The following is a 25,307-nucleotide window of genomic DNA, read 5'->3' on the forward strand; positions in this document are numbered from 1 at the left end:
TTAGATCATTATTCTGCTCTTTGTCCTGTTCAGTGAGAAGTGCTAGAGAGCTCACACAGGCTGAGGGAGACACCAGTACGTGGGAGGGGAAAGGAATCTGGAACGGCACATACAGCTAACCCTAATCTGGGTATTCCATATGCTCAAAACCTCAGACAACCTCTCAGTGCTTCCAGGCTGGTTCTGGCCACGTGGTGTCCTGGGGCTTGGGTGGCCTTTGGAGTCAGACAAATTCAGGCTCTAGCACCGGATAGTGAAGACCAGATTAGTTATCCTGCCTGCCCCTCAGTGTCATCTTTTGTCATAAAGGACAACGTAAGACTCTGTGATGCAGAATTGTAGTTATGGTTAGGGCTGCTCCTTGCTCGATAATGACATATGGTTCCCAATTAATACTTGTGCAGTGCATAGCTTACTTCATTATAAATGTATTTTATATTTCTATGCATTACTTGGATCACTTAATTCACATTTCTTTTTTGCATCATAATTATACATAATTGTGGGGTTTATTGTGATAGTCATGCATGGGTATAACATATTTTGCTCCATTTTCTTCCCCATCACTTCCCCTTTCCCTCCCCTCCTCTCCCTGCCAATCCCCTTTCTCTACTCACCGGTGTCCCTTCTATTTATTTTTCTAATTGGTGTATTCTAATCATACATAAAAGTAGAATTCTTTGTGCTATGTTCATATAGGCACATAACATGATTGGGCTGATTTCTTTCCTAACTCCATCTTTGTCAAAAATCAGAGGCAGTGTTTTCCTCTTTGAAGATTTAGCAGACACTAGAAGCACTCACCTCCTCTTGACCAATGTTTGTCTGGCCTGGCCCTGTTTTTCACAAGTGCTGCAAATGGATTAAGTGAACTGGGCTTTGCTGTGAGTTGAAGAATAGAAAAACATTCTCTGTTTGCAAGTACCTTTCCATTTGCCTCACTTCATTGTGGGACAGTAACATTGCGTCTTTTAAAGAGAAGCAGCACTACATTGGGGGAGCCTCTGAACATTCTCACTCTGCTTTTCCACTATGATTCCATCTTAGTCCTTTTTCTACTGCTAATAATGTGATATCACATTCTGGGTAAGCTGTACATACATCTTTTGAAAAGACTCATTTTGGATCATGGTTCTGGTGAGTTCAAGGGCACATTCAGTGATGTCCCTCTTGCTAGCAGAGTCCCAAGGCGGTGCAGGTTATCACGTGCAGGGAGTGTTGTAATGTCTGTCTCTGTTTTGGGGTCTTGCTCAGTATTCTCATGAAGCCACCAAGATTCAAACACGGGGGCTGCACCCTGATGATTGTATCTCATCCTCGTCACCTCCTAAAGGACCCACCTCTGATTAAGCTTTCTCCCACTTAATGCTTCATGATGGAGATTAGATTTCAACACGGGAACTTCTGGAGGAGCACACTCAAACTGCATCCAAACTATAGCATCCCCGTTATCTTTGTTCCTCTTGTACTTGTGACAAACACTATCATGTAGTTGCCCATTTGTCTTTGCCCCTCAGGAGCCATTGTGAGCTTCCTGAAGGCAGCAAGCCTGGCTTCCATTGTCATAAGCCTAACCCCTAAGGGCAGAGCCTGCAATTAGGAGAAGCACAGGAAATGTGTTTGGAAGGAGTTTTCTGCAGCCTACTGTGACCTTTGCTTACTTCAGGCAGCTCCTCCTGAGGGACTCATTTGTGCATCTCACACGTGGTGATACCCTGCCTGCTTAGTGCTTCCAGGTTCTTTGAATTCACACTTTCTTATCCTCTTTAGACTGCTATTCCTCCAATTTCAAATGGCATCCAGTGTTCTCAGTCTGGATTGAAAATGACTAATTAATTTGTGAGCTAGGCACCTTTGCTTACATCTCTCCCCAAAGGAGTCTGGGTTCCGGTGCTATTCTTATGAGAAATTCATTCCCACTTTTGTGGAATGCCGCCCTTGCCTTTCCTGAGACCTTTCAACTACTCTGTCCGGTTCCCATGATGACAGCAATGATGTTTGTCCCTACTAAAACTGCACACATTTTTTTTTTCCCTCCACACACTCACCGACACTTCTCCTTTGTCTTTTAAAAATAGCTATCCATGCCAGGTGCGGTGGTGCATGCCTGTCATCCCAGCAGCTCAGGAGGCTGAGGCAGGAGGATTGCAAATTCAAAGCCAGCCTCAGCAATGGTGAGGCACTAAGCAACTGAGTGAGAACCTGTCTCTAAGTAAAATACAAAATAGGGCTGGGATGTGGCTCAGTGGCTGAGTGCCACTGAATTCAATCCCTGGTACCAAAAATGAAATAAAATAAATACAATCATCCTAACAGTGATGGGGCGACATTCATCTGGTTTTGTTTTGTTCTGTTCTGGGTACCAAGGCATGAACTCAGGGGCACTCAGCCACTAAGCCACATCCCCAGCCCTATTTTGTATTTAGAGACAGGATCTCTCCCTGAGTGCTTAGTGTCTTGCTTTTGCTGAGGTCTGCTTTGAACCCAAGGTCCTCCTGACTCAGCCTGCCAAGCCGCTGGGATTGCAAGCATGCTCCAAGGTGCCTGGCTTTCCTTGTGGTTTTGGTTTGCTTTTCCCTAATGATTAGGAAGGTCAAGCACCTTTTCAAATACCTGTTGGCCATCTCTGTGTCTCCTTTGGATAAATATCTGTTCAAGTCTTTGCCCATTTTTAATCAGATTTTGGGTTGTTATTGAGTATAGTAGATTCTCATATGATTTGCATATTGATCCATTATTAGATAGATGGTTTGGAAATATTTTCATCCATTCCATAGGATGCCATTTGACTCTGTAGTCATCACCTTTGCTGTGTAGAAGCTCTTTAGTTTGCTATCTTCTCACTTATCTGTTTTTGCTTTTGTTGCCTGTGCTTTTGGTGGAAATCCAAGAAAGCATGCCAAGACCAATGTCAATAAAGGTTTCCCTGTTTGTTTTACTTATTAGGGGAGCAAGTAACTTTTCCATAGGTTAAGACTCATTTGCTTACTTATGTCTGTGAACTGTCAATTCTTCAGTCTTATGCCTGTTCTGTTGGATTTTACCATCTTCACAATTATTAGTAATTCTAAAACAAATTCTGGATAGTCAAAGACTGTTTGTGCAGTTTCACTGTGTACATTTAGATGTCTGTTCCATCAAGAACTTGTTCTGGGATCTACTGTGAGTAATAGGTTTCAATTTATCTTTTTCTCTATTACTATTCATTTACCCCAACACAACCTTTCATTAATTCCATTTTCTCTCACTGATTTCATAGGCCACACTTACCGCTGTATATCCACTCTTTATGTACACTAGGATATTTTATCTATCTATCTATCTATCTATCTATCTATCTATCTATCTATCTATATAATATATATATATATGTATAACATATATTATATATGTATAAAATATATTTTATATATATAGAAGCACACATATAACACATATATGTACACATACGTATTAGTCTAATATACATATATATGTGTGTGTGTGTGTGTATATATATATATATATATATATATATATATATATATATGTCTGTTTTGTTCAGTTGTTCTCTTCATACACCAACAACACACAATGTAAGGTATAGAGACTTGTTAGGGTAGATTTTAATATCTGCAGAGTTCTTTTTCCACATTGATCCTTCTGATGGATTCCCTGCCTATTATTGCTCATTTGTGCTTGCTAAATGAACACTAAGATCAGCCTTTCTAGCTTCCCCCCCCCCAAATCTTACAGTATCTTCATTGGGATTGTATTAAAATTTTCTATTTACTCTTCAAGATTTTGATTTACCCTTTCCAAAACCAAGTTATGTCTTTCCATCCGTTCAAATCGACTTTGCATGTTTCAGAATTATTTCCTGTTTTTGTTATTTCAATTTTGAGTATTTCTTGTTAAATCTATCCCTAATATTTTGTTCTTGCCATTGTCAATGAAATTGTTCATTATAATTCTTCCTGGTTTTTCTTTTGATTTTTTATTAATGTTTGGGAGTGAATTGCTGGACAGATGCCTTATCTGTCCAGCAATTCACATTAGGCCGCATAGGCCCCCACCTGAGATTCGGCTTGAGGCACAGATGTGTGGTTGTCGGCAAAGGCCAGCTGGCTGTCCCCTGATGGAGTGGCCGCGTGCTGTCTTGCCTCTTAGCCTTCCTGTGCTACTTGGTCCCTGGAGCCTGACTGGGTAAGTACTATCTCAGTTTGCAAGGCAGGCAATCCTCCCAGACTTCCTGAAATCATTAGAACCGACAGCACACAGCCTGCAGTGGATGGATGTTTGAGGAGTGGTGCAAACTACAAGCCAGAGACAACCTCGAGTCAGAAACTTGGGGCCCCTCATATATTCTCTTGTTTGCCCCTTCATCCCCATGGCTTCATTTAAATTTTTTTCCCTTTGTCCTTTTTTGATACACATGGCAATAGAGTGTATTTTCTCATATTATAAATACATAGGCTCTACGTTATTCTAATAAGCATCCCAGTGTCGTGGTGGATCATGCTGTGGAGTTTCACTGTTTGTGTATTCATGTAGGAACATAGGAAAGTTATGTGCCATTCGTTCCACTGTCTTTCCTATTCCCATTCCCGTTCCCTTTATTCTTGTGTCTATGAAAACTTTTTTTTCTACATGTTGCTTTGTTACCTGTTCTTTATGAATCCTCTCATCCTCTGTGGTAGGGTTTCCCTTAATTCTTCCCTTCTATTTTTATGTCTCTATTTACTCTCTGTTGTCTGAGTACATTGGCCAATGCCACCACCTCTGTGATAAGCAGTAAGTAGGTAGTAGGTATCTCTTTCAGCCAGTTATTGTCTTTTGGGCTGATATTTGTATATTTTTTGAGTGAACGTAATTTAAATGTATTATTTATGAAAAGTCATTATGCATCTCACTCAAAATCCACTTCTGAGGGAGAAAAGTGACTCTTCTGTAGAGATTCTGCTACTTATTATTGTCTTCCACTGCAGAACACTTCACGCAAGAGACCGGTTGGGGCTCAGTTACCAAGAGTGCATATTGGGGAATGCTATTACATGCACTTTATATCGGGCAGCAAGGCTTCTGGCAACAGATCCATCTGGAGTCTTGCAGCTAAGATGCCTTTAATTGGACCACCACATAATAGAACTGCATAGGAGAAATACTTTAGTGTGTAAGGGGAATTTAAAGGAAAAACCTGTCAGAAAACAAAATTTTGCCACTGTTAGGTGAGTGAATACACTCCCAGGGGTGGCTTCTATTGAAGTTCTTTTTCAAGGGTTCCTCATACATTCTTGCTTGCCTGTTTTCCTTTAATGGACTTCAAAAACACTTTCCCTAGCTCCAGGAACAAAAAATGACACTTTTATTAGGATTGTACTAAATTTACAAATTTACTCAGGGACAGCTGATATTAAGATTTGTTTTTGTAGGTGCACAACTGAACACATTTTCATATATTTAAGAAACATTTATGCCAGTTATGGTAGGGCCTGCCTCTAATCCCAGCACCTCTGGTGGCTGAGGCAAGAGGATCACAAGTTCACAGCCAGGCTCATCAAGTAAGTGAGGCTCTAAGCAACAAAGTGAGACCCTGTCTCTAAATTAAAAATAAATAAATAAACAAATAAATAAATAAATAAAGGGCTGGGGTTGTGGCTCAGCCTCTGGGTTCAATCCCCAGTTACCTCCCCCTGTGGGGGGGGCGGGGAGGAAAAAGAAAAAAAAGGACAATTTCCTTCTTTTTGTCTGGGCTCTTTTATTCATGCATCTTATGTGTTCTTGGATTCGGTAATGGGCCTCTTCTCAAATTTCACTCTTCCCGATGGTAAAAGAATTCAAGGTTATAAAATTGGGCAGGGTATAATTTTCACATTTAGGTCTTTCATTCACTTCGAACGTATTCTGGCATACAGCATAGGTGATACATCCAAATTTCGCTTTTTCTGTTGGTCACTACTTACCCCAACTCCAATTTTTTTAAAATATGTTTTTAGTTGTAGTTGGACACAATACCTTTTTTTTGTTTGTTGATTTTTATGTGGTGCTGAGGATCGAACCCAGTGCCTCACATGTGCTAGGTGAGCGCTCTACCGCTGAGCCACAGCCCCAGACCCCCAATTCCAATTTTTAAAATGCATCACCTACTCACAGATTTGAAAAGCCACCTATATCACAGAACCAATTTTATAAGCTTTTGGATCTACTTAGAGATTCTCTTTTGTTTTCTTGGCCTGTCTGAGCAGTAATGACAGAGGAGCTTCAATTATAGCCATTTCACAGTGGCTTCTAATATCCGTGGCAGTGGCTCCTCTCATTCTCCTTTTTCGCTGTTTCCCTGTGTGTATTTTCTCAAATGATTTTGCTAGCTGACCCTTAAAATCAAAACTGTCCACCAACAGAGAAAAACCTCATGGTCTCTTTAATTCGATTGTATGTTAACAAATATAATGGGAAAGCACTCTGAGGTGGAGTCTTGTGCTCCAAGTTGATGGCATGGCTCTTCTGCCCATGCCTGCTTCTGTGTCTTTCAGAATGCATGATAGCTGGCCACCTTTGGATTCTGGATAGTTCTTGTTCAGCGTAGGCCTAGGTACTTTGCATTTGCCACTATTAAAGGGACGTTCCATTACATCTCCTCCAGGTTACTCCTACGTAGACACAGGCTTTTGTTTGAGGTGAATTTTGCTACCTGATTCTTTCTTCCCAAATTCTTTCATTAGTTCCAATGTTTTTCATTAAGTCTTCCTTTATACTTTTATGAAGTCTAATTACTTGGTGAGTGAGTACTTGCACTGCGATGTTAAACAATAATGAGATACTAGGCAAATTTTTCTTTCTGACTTTAGTGGGAAGTCCTCCAGTTAGGTAGAGTTTTCCCACTAAGCATGTTGTGGGGTTTTGAGCTGAGGTTTGTACATTTTTATATGGTAAAGGAGCTTAGCTGTGTTGTTTGTGAGAAGGCACTCCGTGCAAAACCCACAAATTACAACTTGTTCCGCAGGGGCTGTGTTTCATAAGGACTTCCCCTGATCAGTGCACTTCAAGTGCAATAGAGTAAGTTGGGGGATGGACATAAAGGGCAGATATTAGTAATGTCGCATGTTCACAGTGCATTTGCTAGCCAATCATTTGGCAATGTTTGCTGCAGTCTTTGAGTTAGAATTCCTTCCACTGGCCCATGAAGCTATAAAATTTATTGCCAGAGATATTGTAGCATGTGTGCTAAGAGAATTTGTTACACTCTGTAAATAAACAAAAGAAAGACTGGTAGAAGAGAGGAAAGGGAATAGGGGAGGGCGGCAGGGAGGGAGAGGAGGCTGAATTGGAGCCAATTGCATTCCATGCTTGTCTAACTGTGTCAAGATGAACACCAATATCATGTATAACTCTAAAGTACTGATAACAAAAATCCAGGCTCCTCAAAAACTAAACAGAATGAAAATATATGCCAAATTGAAGATTCTTTTAACTGGGCTAAAGTACTGAGAGCTTGATATATACTCTTGTATATTTTATACCTAATTTCCTAGTTTTTCTCCACAGTTGGAAGCCCTTTACTACCCTATACTAGTCTGTGCCAGTTGTGCTCAAAAATAATACTAGCTCAACACACAGTCTCTGGCCTCAGACTTTGTGGCACCATCCAATTCTGTCTGCACACAACTGTTGTGTGCCTGGCAGTGAGTCAGGTTCCTTCACTTCTGTTTCTGCACTTGTCATGTGGATCATCATCATTACTGTCTCAGATAGAAAGAGATAGAAAGATTGGTGCAGAGCTGGGAGCGTGGAGTTACTTGGTGAGGTTTGCTGCTATGATGTCCTCCTGTTTTGCTCGTAGTTCTGTTTCTTCTGAACATTTATTTTCTCCTGAGGACACTGAAAACCGTCACTAAAAATAGAACAAGAGTTGTGTTTCATATCAGTCAGTAAGAGTCACTGACAAAACATTGATTTTCTGGGAAAGGATGTGTGTGCTGAAAAGGAAGTTATCATAAGCAATAATTTAGGGTTTCATTTTATTCAAGAATCATGCAACATTTAACTTGCGTTTCAGTTATGAATACAGAAGCACTTTTGTCAATTGACATGAAGTAATGTTGTCTTAGGCAGACTGTTTCAATGGCTTCATGTTCTATATTTTAGGAGATGTATATGGTAATGCAAATATGAATGTGACATTGCATTTTCTCCTCTAAGCTGAAAGCCTTCAGTGAACGACTGCTTTTTTTCTGTGATCGTCAACCATTAAATAGAGATCGTGTTCAGGCAACCAGGGACCCATTGGCCCCTGATATTTTCCTTGACACGGTTTCTGAAGAGAATAGGAGGTCTACACGTAAACTCTGCTCCTGTACTGGTGTTTGTGCGCAACACAGGGCCTGTCTTCTTACAGCATGTTCGCTCCCCTGCAGCAGGAGTCACGTGATTTTGGATTGGCTTTTTCATCAAGTCAATCATTTTAGGCTCTAAATTAATTCACTACTTTAACTACTTTTTGAAGCCATAGTGTACCTCATGAATTAAATATTGAAATAAGTAAAAGAACCCAGGTTATATCCTTCACTTGAAAGTTGTAACTCAATGTTAGGACAGAAAAGTTGCTAACGTGCATATTTCATGGCCTACAGGGAGGGGAAGGTTGCTGTATTAAGGAGCATTTTATGTTGGCTTAGTTGTTGCCCTCGGTAGTTTGATAAAAGTTGGTCCTTGGGAGGCCACTGTCATCAAGTCACGCGCTCTGCAGGAGGCCATCATATGAGTGTCCAAAGCATTCCGTCATCCCAACCTCAGTGCACACGCCTGGCTGAGCGACTCACAGTGACATGACCCTGGCTTGTAGAAGAAGAGGAGGGAAACTGACTGGAAGCTAAAGCCTCTGTTTCCTACCCACTTCTGAGTGCTCTTCCCCTTCCTCTTTCCTTCCACCTGCACTAAAATCCTGTGACACAGACAATATCCTCTGGCTCACTTTTACATATAAATAGGAGCAAATCTGATTCAGGGAACACACATTCGCAAGGAGGGCTGTAGATTTGGAAGCCTTGCTACATGAGTGATTTCAGTGTTTTGCAGGAGCAACAGAGTGAACCCCAATTCGATTCGCGTGACTAAATGCACAATGGGCAGCTGTGATGGAATTGTCAGCCTGATCGGATTAAGAGAAGCCTGAGGGTAGGCGGCTTCTGCGTGTGTCCATGAGGGTCTTCTGGGGATGATTGGCAGGAGGGAGAGCAAGCCCACCCTGAGGGTGGGCAGCACTTTCCAGAGGGTTGGGGGCCTGTATGGAATAACAAGCTGGAAGAAGGAGGAAGCTGCAGCAGACAGAGCTCACTTCTTCCCACCTGAGGACATCAGACTGTGCTCCCTCCCTCTTCCAAAGCAGGTCCTGCTGGGCAGCTCTCCAGGGAGTTTCCAGGCCTTTGGTCCCAGCCTGGGGCTGTATCTTTGGTCCCTCTTGTTCTGAGGCTCCAGCTTCTTGGACTGAGCAGCCACTGATTTCTCCACCTCTCCATCCTGCAGAGGGCCATTGTGGGATTCGTCAGCTTCTGGTCCTCTAAGCCAACCTAATGAATATAATTTTTATAATCATGTGTGTTTAATTATTTTCATTTATGAGGCTTATGGCACGCCAAAAAATAAAATATAAAATATAAAAGGAATCAGTAAGTATGAGATGATTGGCCAAGAGAATTCATGAGGAATTAAGCATAGTGTTCCTGCTATGTGCATTACCTATTAAACATTATTTTACTATTAAACAGGGATTGAATCTGAGGAAAAATATTTTGTATGTATCCTCTAGTTCTTAGGTCTTTAATATCTACAAGGTGTCCTTGTATTTTCTCACCAATTTTCTGTAAGAAATGAGTGTAATCATTGCCTGCTGTCTGTAATTGTTGAGGAATCTCCCTCTTTGTACATGGGAGTGTTTGCCTAAATGGTTGTAAATAGTTAGTGTCCATTGTTTTAAGACAAAACTCAGCTGCTACTTACAGATGCCTTGTATACTCCTCTTTTATATATTACTTTAGGCCATTATTTTCTCATTATCTTCCTTATTTTAAGCCTACATTCATGGAAATGTTGACAATTCAGAGAATAAAATCAAAATTCTTAGGAAATAATAGCTATTTCTATAATGTTTGGAGTCATGACTCTAATAAATGTGTATCACTTATGAATGCATCAAAACATTAAAAGGGAATTCATGTTATGGATTTTAGCTTTTTCCCCACTTATATGATTAATGAAATATAACTGAATGTGAAAATGAATTCAATTTCATTTTTGTGTGTGTAGTTTGAAAATCACAGTATTTTTTCCAAAGGTAAATAATGCCTGAAACATGTGTGACAATCGTCCCAACAGAACATGAATTATTAATAAAAGCAGAGGTCTGGGGGGTGTTACTCCTTGGAAGTTCACTTGTGTAGCATAGATGAGGGCTTGGTGTCCATGCCACAAAAAAAAGCAACAACAACAAGAACAACAAATAAAAAATAAGTAAATGAAAGAGCTGAAATCAGCCAGTGAGGATAGTATTCCAAGGAACCTACATTTGACATTCCAGCTCTATAAAAGATTAAAAATAGGGGCTGTGGTTGTGGCTCAGCAGTAGAACACTCGCCTAGCATGTGCAAGGCACTGGGTTCGATCATCAGCACCACATAACAATAAATAAAATAAAGGCATTGTGTCCAACTACAACTAAAAAATATTTTTTTAAAAAAAGTTTAAAAATAGAAGGTTTAAGAATATTCAAGAATTTTTAAAAATAATCAAATAATTGTCATGTACTATTTCAAAGTTCAGACTAGTGATGAAAGTTATCTAGCAACAAAATAAAGTGCAGTTAACAAAACTCTTAAAATAATTGTAAGTACACCTCACAAATTGCTCCCAGATGTACACTGATGCAAAAACTGACTGCTGTAACAACTGTTTTTAGTTTTTGAGCGATCATCATGGGAATGAAACTGTAGCTGAGCATTCAGTATTGTACATTTGGAGAGACACATAGCCATATTGAAAGCACTTCTGTAAAGTAGGACAATAATTTTAATCCTCTGACCTGTTTCCCATCCAGAACATACAAATATTTATTTTAGGACTAATGTAGACTTGGAAATTGAGCAGGGTTTGAATTATTGCAAGCATGCTCACATATATGTAGCTCCATATATGAAGACCACAAATAATGTAAGATGGGACATAAATAACAGTGTTGATATATGTGACAATATCCTGTTTCCATGATAGTTTCCTAGATTTTATGGAACTTCATATGAAGCAACTGGAAGTTAAACATACAAAGCTCTAAAATCCTTTTGAAGTGAAGCTATTGAAGTGAAGCTTTGACTTCACTAAGGAAAAGGGTACGGGTCTCATCTATCATTTCTAATTGGAAGCTTACTGTCTTTTTCAAAACCAGCACTCATTTTTACATCCTTGAATCACAAATTGAAATGAATGGAGACAGTTTTAAAATGCTTATGCAATCAGTGCTTTCCACCTCAAAGCTTTATTCATATTTTTAAAATCATATAAAAAGTCAAAATCCTATTTATTATAAAAGAGCCTGACTTATTCTATCAATTTAATAACAACTGGAAATTGATTCATAATGATATTTTGTTCTATTTCAAATGATAAATCCTTTTCTCATTTTTTCTGTAAAACATGCGTCAACAATATTACATTCCTCCTTAAAATAAAAGATGTATATATATGTGAGTATATATGTATTATATATGTGTACACACATATACACAAAAATGTTTCTTCAAACACACATATAAGAAGCATTTGTATATCTAATGCAGTGGAATATGTAATGTACGCTCCTCAATTGTAAAAATGAAGATTGTTTTTAAAGTAGATTTTACTCTGATTTTTCCTCTTTAATCATAATTTTTGAGGGATAGATGGTGGAAACACTCTTCTCTTGGTTCATTAAACCAAAAATTATTGTAACAATTTAATAGAACCTAGTGGAAGCCAGTTCTTCATACTTGGTTAAGTGTTCCCAGGTTCCCAGGAATACAAACCTCATACAAAGCCACATCATATAGTCAAAGGGAAATTGGCATTCAGTGTTCAGCCCTGACCCAGTTCTTATCCTTCATGTCTAATTAACTGTTGGCCTATTGATCTGAACTCCAACCCTACAAAACCCAATCTGGACATTATGGCCCGGACTTGGTCTCATTGTTCCCCTAACTTTTTGTTTCTTTCTCTTTTTCTTTTCTTTTTTTTTTCTGTACTGGAGATCAAACTCAGGGGTACTCAATCACTGAGCCATATCTCCAGCCCTATTTTGTATTTTATTTAGATACAAGGTCTTGCTGAGTTGCTAAGCACCTTGCCATTGCTGAGGTTGGGTTTGAACTTGTGATCCCCCTGTCTCAGCCTCCCGAGCTGCTGGGATGTTCCCTTAACTTGGCTAGGATTTGGGAACAGAAAGTGAATATTCAGAGGCATGGAATTTTCCTATCTCCTTCTGCTTTAAGGATGATATACCCACCATCAGAAAACACACATACACACACACACACACACACACACACACATACACAAAATCTCATATCTGGTTGATTTTATCCTCATCATCATGTACTGGGTTGGTACAAAATCTCTCTTTTACCCTAATGGCTATTTCCCAGCAGCATCCATAGTTCTTGAGTCTTTGCAGATAGTTCTGAGATCTCTGGCCTCAACCTAATAAAACTGTCTGTCTAGGTCCACACTCTGTTGGTCCTTGTCTGGATCATCTCGATTGAATTTCTTGTTCAGATGGTGATAATAGTTCTGGTGCAGAGTTTTTTTTTCCTCAAACTCCCCTGAATGGGTCTGTTGACCTTCACTGTTGTCTTGGCCCCCCGAAAAGGACAACAGAGAGGTCACAAAAAGGCCCTGGTTCAGAGGAAGAGGGTGGAGGATGGGTAGGAATAGGGGCTTCATGAGAAGGAATGTGGCCAGGAGAGGACAGAGTTGGAGTGTTGGTGGGGAGGACTCAAGGGAATTCAGGAAGAATTTGGGGTTGATATAGTGGCCTTGCTCTTCTTTCTTTTCTTGTTTGAAGTTGGTTGTTCAATATTTGTAATAGGTGTTGGTGGTTTATTGGTCATATTCTCCACATCAACAATGCCTAGGGATCTATCCCATGCCTGCTGTCTTCCCTTTGTATACAGAGCTGGGCCACACACTTAGGATTGGTTTGGTCAGTAAACCACTTCCCCAGTCAACTATAGCTCGGTGGGGAGGGATGTAGACATCTGAACAGGTCTGTGGGAAAGTGGGTGTGATGATGTTATGGTTTGGATGTGAGGTATCCCAAAAAGGTCATGTATGAGATAATAGAAAAGGTTTAGAGGAGAAATGATTGGGTTGTGGGAGTCTCAACCCAATCAGTGAATTAATCCCCTGATGACTGATTGGTAACTGAAGGCTGGTAGGGTGTGGTTCCCTGGGGGTGTGCCTTTGGGGTTTATATTTTGTCTTTGGTGAGCAGAGCACGCTCTCCCTTGCGCGCTCTCTCTCTCTCTCTCCTTCATAATCATCACTTGAGCTGCTTCCTTCTGCTACACTCTTCCACCATGAAGTCCTGCCTCACCTTGAGCCCTGAGAAATGGAACCTGCCCCCTATGGGCTAAGACCTCTGAAACTTTGAGCCCCCAAATAAACATTTCCTCCTCTATAATTGTTCTAGTTGGATCCTTTAGTCACAGTTAAAAAGTTGACTAAACATGAGGAGGCCAAGATGGCCTGGTTAGAGAAAGAAGGAATTTTCTTAGCACCCCTAAAGAGTTTTCCAAAGCAGACATGGCACTGAGAAACTAATGTGACTCCATTTTTGAGAAACCAGCCTCTACCTCAAGGCCTGTCCTAAGGAAGGGGGCATGACCCTTGTCCTTGGAAAAACCCACAGAGCACTCCTAAGCACATACCCACCCTGCTGAGTTGTTTGTCTGTAAATAACAGGAGAGGTCTGCAGCACCAGGTGTCCCTGACTCAGTCAGGCTAGGTGAGGACCCACAGCAACCCCCTAGCAACCACCAATCAGCATGAGACAGGGAAATACCTGGGATGCCAGATAACCCTCCCAGTAGTTTATGGTGGTTGATAACATGTAGGGAAACCATGTAGTTTAGCATGTACTCCCCTTGTGGCCTAAACCAATCAGTTCAAATGAATCCCCCTCTTGTAGTAATCAATCACCCCTACCCAACTTGTTCCCGCCAGTGAATGTGCTAATCAATGTTAAGAGTTGTTGTTTGATTTTCCTGCAGTATGGAATGATTTGCTGTGTGATGTTGTGACGCATAGAGTATCCCCCCAAACCTATAACATCTCACTGGACAAAGGATGGGACTCACTCCCTGGGTCCGCTGCGTCAGGAACAGTTGTGAGTCTAGGCTCAAGCTTGCAATACTCTTGTGTGCTTGCATCGGATTTGGCTCCTGGAGGTATATTGGGGTCTCACGAATCTGGCATTACAGCACCCCTCCCAATCTCTCCACATTTAATGTTGGTGTATCACATAGTAGGGAGGAGGAGTTTTTGCCACCCCTTTCAGTGGTTCATTTGTGTATGTCTTACCTGTAATCCCTCCATGTTTACCTGACCATATTTAAGAATATGTGGAGAAATGGATCATCCCACTTCTTTCTGACAAATTCTTCTATACACTCTTAATACTATTCACTTCTTGGCCCCTATGAGGAAACTTCTACCTCACCTCTTGCACCAATTGCCCACTTAGGTTCCCTCCAGTTGGGGTATTTATGCTTTAAATCAGCAGTCTCAGGCTATGGACTTCAATGAATAAACTTGCCCAGCTGGATATTTGAATCAGGCTGTTTCTCTCTTCAGAGAAAGAAAAAAAACCAAATAGAATATGTGTGTAACTGGGTGTGTAGCTCTGCATGTATAATATATAACATGTGCCTTTATGTTTTTCACTTGTATGAATAATATTATGTATATAAATAAGACAACATATTAAGGCTTCGGTCTCATCTGGGGGAGGCTAGTAATGTGAAATATAGAGAATACTGCTGGGAGGCTGAAAATTCAAGAAAATGTTGATGTTGCAGTTCTAATTTTCAAATACATGTGCCAAGCTTGCAGGCTAGAAACTGTAGGGCATGATGTAACATGGGGCATGTTGCATCAGAAAAGAGGAAACCTAACTTGCTGGCTGCTACCCGCTTCCCAGTCCTGGGGCCACATGTGGCTAAGAGAGCACCTACCGATTAGCCAGAAGGCATTGCCATGGGTTGTGATGAAGAATCAGACCACCTCTAGGATAGGCTCAGAACCCTTCTGCCCTCTGTCTCCCATTACTGCCTGTAGGATGGGTGTACACGTGAACTCTCCCCACCCTGCTGACCTTTGCCCTGATTGGCTCCTGTACATTATATTAGCTGTGTGTGTTGTCTCATTAAAAGAGAGATCCTGCTTTGACTGGTCTCCCTGGCCCACCTGATTGTCCTCCCGCGAGGGAGGGCTGGGTATGGGCTGCCAGTCGACCTTTACCTTTCTTGGTTCCTTCTGGTCGGGGCGTGCTCCCCCAATCTCTCCTGCAGGTCAGGAGGCAACAGGGGGCTAAAAACCCTGACAAGAAACAAATGATGTTTATATTGTATTCTTGACTTTGAAGTATACAGAGCACACTGGCATAAAAATGAACCTTATGCCAATGCAACAGGACACAGAACCCAGAAATGAACCCAAGCATACACAATCGGCTAAATTTGACAAGTCCACTAGGAAGACACAATGAGGAAATTACAGTTTCTCTAGTGGCGCTGAGAAAGCTGAATATCTCCATGCAAAAAAAAAAAAAAAACTATATCATTATCTTATACTGAATAAAAAAAAAAAAGAACACAAAATAGATCAAAGACCACAATGGAAGACCTCAAACTAAAACTCAGAAGAAAGCATGGAAAACGTTTCCTTGGTATTGGACATGGCCACTAGTTTTTAGATATTCCACCAAAAGCTTGGACAATGAAAACAAAAAGAAAAAATTGGGACTACTATAATCATCATTTATTTAAGGTGTTGCTTTCCATTTTAGTCACCCACAATCAACAGTGATTTGAAGATATTAAATGGATAATTCCAGAAATAAAAAATTTATAAGTTTTAAATCACTTTTGTTACAGTGTATTGTTGTAATTGTCCTATTCTGTGTTATTGTCATTAACCTTTTACTTTGGCTACTGTGTAAAGCAACTTTATCAGAGGTATGTATGTATAGGAAAAACTATTAGGTATATACAATCTGTGGTTTCAGGCATGCACTGGGGCATCTTGCAAATATACTTTGTGAATAAGGAAGGGCTACCATAAACCAAGCTGAACAATTACTGCACAGCCAAAGAAATAATCAACAAAATGAAAAAGCAGTGTATGGGCTGGGAAAAATATTTGCAAGCCATATATCTTATAGGGGCTGATATAAGGTATATAAGGAACTCACACAACTCAATAGCAAAAAGAAAAGGCAAAAACCCCTCTGATTAATGAGTAGGCAAGGGATCTGAATAGAGATGTTTTCCAAGGAAGACATACAGATGTTTGAAAGGGTATAGGAAAAGGTGTCAGCATCACTAGTCATCAAAAAATTGAAAATCAAAACCACATACCAGTTAGAGGGCTATTATCAAAAAGGTGTGAGATAACAAACATTGGTAAAGAGGTGGAGAAAAAAAGAATGCTTACACACTGTTGACAGAGATTTAAATTGGTATAACCATTATTGAAAATGTACCCAGAGTAAATGGAACCAGCACTTCATAGAGATGTATCTATTATTAAATAGAACTTCTTACTCCCACAGGAAGTAAAATTTCCTAATTGAGAAGAATGCTTTTCACCATTCTGATATCTAATATTTGTTCTACCTATATCTTCTTGTTTCTTGTTTTGTAATTGCTTATGTACTACTATTCATCTACAGGGATAAGTCCTTATTCCAATGGGAAATGATAATTGTGTCTTAGAAGGATGTGATTTTCTACCTTTTGTCCCAGTTTTGTGGAAGTAACTGTATTTGAATTTTACTTAGGCAACTGTATTTACCATATTCATATAGTTTCTAAGTCAGAATTTCTAGAAGAAATAAGAACATAGAGTTAACTAGAATGTGCTTTAAACTTGCTAAGTTTCAGTAGTTTCCCCAGTAATTGCTAGTTAACTATGGTAAGGTATCACTAAATATTTCTGAGAATAAATATTAAATAAATATAAAACACAGTATTTCAATAAGAAATAAATAACATTAAGAAGAACTGTAGGGCATGGCTACCCGCATCCCGGTCTTGGGGCCGCACATGTAGCTGGGACGGCTCCTGGCGATCAGCCAGGAGGTGGTGCTGTGCGTGGTGATGGAGGAGGTGGACCACCTCCAGGATAGGTCTGGGATTTTTTGGCCCTCGTGGACAGCTCGTGCCTTCCCTTATGGACTAGGGGATGGGTGGACACGTGAACTTGCTCCACCCCTCTGACCTTTATTCTGATTGGCTCCTATGCAGTATATAAGCTGTGGGTACTTCCTCATTAAATGAGATCCTGCTTGGACTCTCCCTGGTGGGTCTGATTGTCCTCTGGTCAAAGGGGCCTGAGTGTGGGCCACCAGTCGACCTTTACCTCTCTTGGCTCGTCTCTTGGCTCGTCTTGGTCGGGGTGTGCTTTTCCCGCTTCTCCTGCCAGTCAGGAGGAGATGGGGGGCTAAAAACCCCGATAGAGAACATGCCTTTTCCAAATAATGACTGCATCTAGCTATCTCCAGTTACCTATTTGCCTGGCCTAAGTAGATATTTTTATCATATGAATAAGTATTTCTTACATAATTTAAGAATTTTGAGTTGATAAATTGGTTATTATACTTCTTATAATAAACCAGTAATCTTTAACTTCCTGATATCTCTTACATAGTCTTCATACTTCTAGTTATCATTAGGTTGATAATTTCCTATTTATAATTAGACGTCTATAATCATTAGTTATTCCAACAAAATTTTATTCTCCAGTATTTCTCCATGTTCTTTCCTCCTGCATGCCTCTAGATCCCCTTTCTCTACTCCATTGGTCATTCTAGTTTTTTGTGAGACCAAATTTTGATTTTGTTTTTAATTTACTTTTTTCTCTCTCTCTTTCACTCTACCTTCTGCATATAAAAGAATACTCTCCAGCCCTGACTTTCTGGATCTGGCTTATTTCACTTAGCATCTAAGTTGCTTTCATAGCTTGGCTTTTGTGAATTCCACTGCTATAAACACTGATGTGGCTGTTTTACTATAGTATGCTGATTTTAGATTTTCTGAACATAAATTTAAGAGTGGGATGGTTGGGTCATATGGTGGTTTCATTCCTAGTTTTTAAAGGTATTTCCATACTGTTTTCCAGAATGGTTGTACTAATTTGCAGTCTCCCCAGCAATGTATGAGTGTACCTTTATCACCACATCCTTGCCAACACTTATAATTATTTGTATTCTTGATAATTGCCATTCTAACTAGAGTGAAACTAGTTTTGATTTGCATTTCCCTAATTCTATGCATGGTGAACATTTTGGATATATTTATTGGCTATTTCTATTTCTTCTTTTGAGAAATGTGTATTTGATTCTTTCCCCATTTATTGATTGGATTATTAGCTTTTTTTCTGTTGGTGTTAAGTTTTTTGAGGTCTTTATATATTCTGAATAAACATTCTCTATCAGAAGTGTAGCTGAAAAATTTTTCTCCCATTCTGTAGGCTCTCTCTTCACGTTCTTGTTTCCTTTGATGTGAAGAAGATTTTTAATTTCACTTCATCCCACTTATCAATTTTTGGTTTTATTTTTTGAACTTTAGGAGTCTTAGTAAGAAAGTTAGTGCCTGCTCCAATATGTTGGAGTGTTGTGACTAAAATTTTTTTCCTAGCAGTTTTAGTATTTCTGGTCTACTTCCTAGATTTTTGATCCACTGTGAATTGATTTTTTTACAGGGTGAAAAATAGGGCTCTAGCTTCATTCTTGTACATATAGATATTCAGTTTTCCAGCACCATTTGTTCAAAAAGATTATCTTTTCTCCAATGAATGTTTTTGGCATTTTTTTGTCAAGCAGGAATCAAAAGACTGTATATATGTGAATTACTCTGTTTCCTCTAATCTATTTCATTGGTTTTCATATCAGTTTCTCTGCCAATACCATGTTATTTTTATTACTCTAGCTCTGTAGTATAATTTGAGATCTAATATTGTGACACCTCCAGTCTCCCTCTTATTGCTCAGGATTGCTTGGCTATTCTCAGTCTTTCATTCTTCCATGTGAATTTTAGTCTGTTTTTCTAGTTCTGTTAGTAATTTCATTGGTATTTTGACATGATTGTATTGAATTTGTAGATTGCTTTTAGTAATATGCCTATTTTTAAAATATCAATTCTGATAATGTATGGTACAACTATTCATCTTCTAATGTCTTCTTCAATTTCTTTCTTCAGTGTCCTGTAATTTTTGTGATAGAGGTATTTTACCTCCTTGATTAAGATTTACTCCCCCAATTTTTTTTAGTCCCTTTGTGAATGGAATATATTCCTTGATTTTTTTTCTCAGCATATTAATTATTGGAGAAAGCTAATGATTTCTGTATTTTGATTTGTATACTGGAAATTTGCTGATTTATTTATCAGATCTAAAACTTTTCTGTTGACATTTATTGGGTCTTCCATGTATATGATCAAGTCAGCAGGAAACAGAGGGTTTGATTTATTCTTTTCTTTTTTTGTATCCTATAAATATATTTCTCTTGCCTGATTTCTCTGGCTAGAGTTTCAAGAATTATTTTGAGTAGGAATGGTGACAGTGGACATTCTTGTCTTGTTCCTAATTTTAGAGGAAATTATTTCAGCTTTTATATATTCAGTATGATATTGGCTTTGGGTTTGTCAAATATAGCTTTTATGATGTTAAGGCAACTTCCTTCTATCCATAGATTCTACTTATTTTTTAACATAAATGGGTGCTGAAGGGTGCACAAGGGCTTTTTGTGCATCTATTGAGATGATTATGTGATTTTGGCCCTGATTATATTTGTGATGAATCACAGATTTATTTACATATGTTGAATCAAACTTACATCCCTAGGATGAATTCAACTTGATATGGTGTACAATCTTCTAAATGTGTTTTTGAATGAGATTTGCTAATATTTTATAAAGAATTTTTTTGTATCTAAGTTCATCAGAGATACTAGTCTGTACTTTACTTGATGTGTCTCAATCTGGTTTGGGTATCAAGGTGATACTAGCTACATAGAATGAATTTGGGAATGTTCTCTCTCTTTACCTTTCATGGAATAATTTCAGGAGGGTTGGCATTACTTCTTCTTTAAAGGTCTGGTGGAACTTAGTGAGAATCCTTTTGGTGCTGGGCTTTCCTTGTTGGAAGGTTTTTAATCACTGCTTCAATCTTGTTTATGCTTTTGATGCCTTGTTAGTTCTATTTTTGTAGGTCATATGTGTCTAGGAATTTGACAATATCTTCGACATTTTCCAATTTATTGGAATACAAGTTTTAAAAAATAGTCCATAACAATCCTCTAAATTTCAGGAATGTCTGTGTTAATATCTCTTTTTTTTAATCTCTAATTTTATTGATTTGAGTCTTCTCTTTCTTTTGGTTAGCTTGGTAAAAGGTTTATAAATCTTGTCTGTTTTTTCAAAGAAACAATTATTGTTGCATTGATGCTTTACATTTTTAAATTCTTTTTTTCATTAATTTCAGCTATGAGCATAATTATTTCCTTTCTTCTACTGGATTTGTTTGTTCTTGTTTTCCTTAATCTTAAAATGCATCATTAAGTTCTTCATTTGGATTTTTCTGATTTTTTTTATGTTTTATGATTTTCTATGTAATTTATGCATAGCAATAATTTTTTTTATTAGAACTGCATTCATATTGTCCTAGAGATTTGGTATGTCAAATTGCTATTCTCATTTTTTCTAGCAATTTTTCTCCTTTTCCCCTTATGCTATCATCCAATCATTGTTCAATCTTCATGTGTTTATATAATTCATATGGGATTTTTTCTATTGATTTCTAATTACATTCCATTTTCTGATAACTGATAAATGATAATTATATATCATTATCGGATATCTTATTTTTTTCATTTTCTAAGATTTGATTTTTGACCTACAATACGGCCTATTTTAGAAAAGATTTCACAAGCTGCTGAGAAGCAAGTGAATTCAGTGGTTTTGGGATGAAATCTTCTATAAATGTCTGCTAGAACCATTTAATTTATAGTATTATTTAGGTTAAAATTTATCTAGGCTCACTTCTGGCCCGGGCGCGGGAGAGTGCAGGTCGTGGGCGGAGAAAAGCTAGTGGCTAGAGCGACGCGCGGGGTCAGGAGGTCCAGGTCCACTGCCAACTACAGCCAGTCCACCCTCTGCCCCGCTACGCGACCCACCCTCTGGGCCGCCATCCTAGTGTTATTGCAGCCGACCCGCCTGCCCGCGGTCCGTCTATCCCCTCAAACCTACATTACCTACAGTTCAAAAAACTCAAACCTAAGTTACCTAAGTTAAATATAACATTAGCTACAATAATAGACATTCTAATATAATGCAGTACATGTTTGTCATTTTGTTAAACACAAGATGTTCACTCTGTTAACTATCAATTGAACCCTAAACGGTTTTGTAAGTAGCAGCAATTACAAAGTTGTACATATCAAACTTCTAGCCCTTTGGCAGTAATGGTGACTTCTTCTCTAACGCTTGCAAGTACATTTTAATAAAGATTATTCACTTTAATATTTGGCCTCAGTGAATCGATATCAGTCCCAAAACATGGAGATTTACATTATTTATTCCTTGAGGAAAAAAAGACAAAGTCTATTTTACCTGTGTACTCCTTTGTATTGATTCATTAGCTTACAAAGCCAATTCCAATGCAAATATGATTTCAAAAGAAAATCAACTCTATGGTCTTATAAAATTATTAAACACACTACATCTGTGTTCTTGAAAGAATTAAACTGCTAAGAATGATTCTGTCAACTGAACAAGATACAAAAACGTCAGTGCTGAACTTTGTGCTTATGGTTGTAGCATTTCCACAAAGATGTCCCAATTTCATTTACTTGGTTTTGCTCTACCCTCAAATCACACTTGTCTTACAATTGATTAAAAGTATTTTATTAACATGTAGTTATACTTAATTATTTGGGGTTTAACCATCTCTTTTAAAGTGATCTAAAGTGCTCTGTTTCTGAAGTTTAATACTCAACAAGCATATGGAAGTTTAAATGTACAGGTATTTGTGCCCATTGGCAGCCAGGACAGCTCTCTGTCCAACTCCCTCTAGCCATCCTTTGGCCAGTCATCCAGCCCCACCTTCATCCCTCGTTCTGTCCAGCCCAACACTTTCACCACCGCCTCTTTTGCTGCCACCAAATTTGGCTCTACCAAGATGAAGAAGAGTGGTGGGGCATCTAGTGGTGGGGCGTGGCCAGCAGTGGGGCAAGTGGCCAGCAGCCACCACAGCAGCAGCCTCCCATGGTCCGCTTGCCCACCAACAACCTGCTGAAGCACAAGAGCCTCTCTTTGTCTATGCATTCACTGAACTTCATCACAGCCACCTCGGCCCCTCAGTCCCAGCTCTCACCCAATGCCAAGGAGTTTGTGTACAATGGTGGTGGCTCGCCCAGCCTCTTCTTTGATGCGGCTGATGGCTAGGGCAGTGGCACCTCAGCACCCTTTGTGGGTGGTAGGGCCAGCACCTGTAACAGCAGCAGCTTTGATATGGCCCAGGTATTTGGAGGTGGCACCAACAGCCTTTTCCTGGAGAAGACACCCTTTGTGGGAGGCCTGAGCTACATGAACTCCATGCCATATCCCAGCCAGCCATTCCAGCCTGTTGTGTTGGCCAACTGACCACTCCTCCACCCAGAGGGCCAAGAGCACCCACGACCACAGATAAGAAAAAGGAAAGGAGAGGAAAGGCAAAAAAAAAAAAAAAAGGAAAAGAAAACTGCACAAAAACATTTCTAATCTTCTCACTCTCGCTTCTAGAAAGAAGATCCAGCCCAGGCATGGAGTGGGAGGGGGCTCCTGAAGCACCGAATCGTGGTTAACTCAACCCCCCCCCACCCCGACCGTTTTCCTGCCTGCCTCTGATTTATTTGGTTGATTTGGTTTTGTATTTCTTTCTTTTCTTTTTTTTACATGTAGTTTTCTATATAACATCTTTAATTAGTGGCTTCCTGTGCTACGAATGGTCCAGATGTGAATTGCTGCTCCCTGTTCCCTCCTCCCTCCTTCACACTCCTTTATGATTGGTGTGTCCAAGCTCACAGGGAAGGAAGAGCTGCAGCTGGGGCCAAACCCCCCCAAGTAGGGAGAGGCTGGCCCATTTCACTGCCTGTCCCCCAGCTATCCTCTCACTCAAAGCCACCCAACCTCAGCAGGACTTCTTGGGCCCTGCCACCCAAATAGGTCTGACCCCAGCCCACACTCCCTCTCAGGCTGGGCCACAGGGAGTTTCTGGCTAGCCACTTGACACCCTCCCCCAAGAGCTAATGTCTGTGACTACAGGGAGGTTTGCACTTTGTCTTGTTGAAATCCTTTCATCTCTGTGCTGTGGCCCCATCCACCCACCGACCCCACCAGGCCTAGACGATTATCATGGCTCTGGACACCCAGCATCCTTCATAAGCGTGGCCTCTTTCTCCAATGCAGCCCTTCTTCCCTGGGCCTGAGGCTGTGGGCTAGGAGGTGGGAATAAGGTGTGTGTGTGTGTGTGTGTGTGTGTGTGTGTGTGAGAGCACGTGCGCGCACGCGTGTATGAGTGTATACACGTACACCCCTGTGTATGTGGTTTGCTGTCCTGTTCTAAAAGATTCCAAGCCATGTGGTGAAACCTCCCTCTGGATGTGATTCTGGGTTGTAGCAAGTGCTTATTTATGTATGAGGTTGGGGAATGGGCTGGGGGTGGGTTGTCAACACCTGTAACAATTTTTGAGTACACATGGAGGGGTGACATTGGCTGAGCCTAAGGCACTCCCAGGGGAAAGCACTGCAGAAGGAACTGGTTTCCAGACTGCAGAGGAATCTGCACTTTTGTTTGTTTTTGACCAAAAAGAAATAAAAAAAAAGAATTACACACACACACACACACACACACACACACACACACACACACAAGCTCTGAATGGTAGAAGGAATATCCAAGCCTCTGTTGCCTAAGAGAAGTCCCTAGACTTCAGTGACCCTGTTGTGCAACCTTACCCAGGATGGGAACTACTTACCTGAGTTCCATTGGTGGGGAGTTGGGGGCGGGGAGATAGGACCCATATTTGGAGTCAGTCCGTGCCTATCGTGGGCAGTCTTGAGCCTTGCATTGTGAGTTTTTGGTCTTCTGGTAGTGTTATTTCAGTCCATCTGTGTCCCTACCTGAGAGTTTCTTGGTACCTCTCTCTTGTCATCCCCCTCACTGCCCTTACCCTGCCTACCCTGGACCTTGATGCTATGAGGCGTGGTCTCCTGGGTAGACCAGGCTGGACAGGCATGTGGTCCTCTCAGCCATTGTACTTGTGATACAGAAGGGCACTGGCTCCCCCGCCTCTACAAAAGAAAGGGTCTTTTCCAATCCATGGCATAGCTTCTGAGCCACAGTGCTTTGGTAATGGGGTACTTGGCATCAGGGCTCCATCACCAGAAAGCACCAAAGTCCTGGCACCCCACCCCACTCCATTCTTCCCGGGACCTCAAGTGAGTACTGCTGTGGTAGTGAGTCTGGCCCAGACAGACACTTCCAGCCTCCCCTCCCTATAATGGGCACCAGCTCTACCTCCCCATCAGGGCAAGAAGAATGTAAACTGTCAATCCAGAATGATGTCTTTTTCTCAATGCAGGGACCTTTAGATTCTCTAATTATCTCCCTAAGAGTGGGAGGGGGCATTGAAACAACTGTGGAGAGGAGCCAGGGGAGCAGGGTGATGACTTATTTTTCTTTAGTGAAGGAGGAATACAATCAAGTGTTTTGTATTCAGAATGTTGTGCAATAGTTTGGAATGGGACAGTAGATGTTAGAGATTTAGTTTAAAAACAAGATTGATCAAATCTGTAAAGTTTATATTGTTCCAGATTTTTTTGAATTTGTATTAGAAGCATGATATATAATAGCCAAAAAATTAAAAATTAAAAAATTAAATTTATCCAGATTATTATAATAGTATAAATCAAATATTATAAATATTTTAAATAAAATGAACCTAACAGACTTCTATAGAATATTTCATTAAACAACACTTGAATTCATTT

The 25,307-nt window shown here is 40.0% G+C and overlaps 1 pseudogene across 1 annotated transcript; it reads left to right on the forward strand.

The window, feature by feature from the left end:
• The first annotated feature begins 1,128 nt into the window (after positions 1 to 1,128).
• Positions 1,129 to 23,662, forward strand: LOC308639571 (protein Tob2-like; annotated as a pseudogene). The gene is made up of 2 exons: positions 1,129 to 1,137; positions 22,261 to 23,662. The product of its transcript is annotated as a protein Tob2-like (transcript).
• The last annotated feature ends 1,645 nt before the right edge of the window (positions 23,663 to 25,307 follow it).

This window comes from Spermophilus citellus (assembly GCF_964194105.1).
Source record: "Spermophilus citellus genome assembly, chromosome: X".
Lineage (NCBI taxonomy): Eukaryota > Metazoa > Chordata > Mammalia > Rodentia > Sciuridae > Spermophilus > Spermophilus citellus.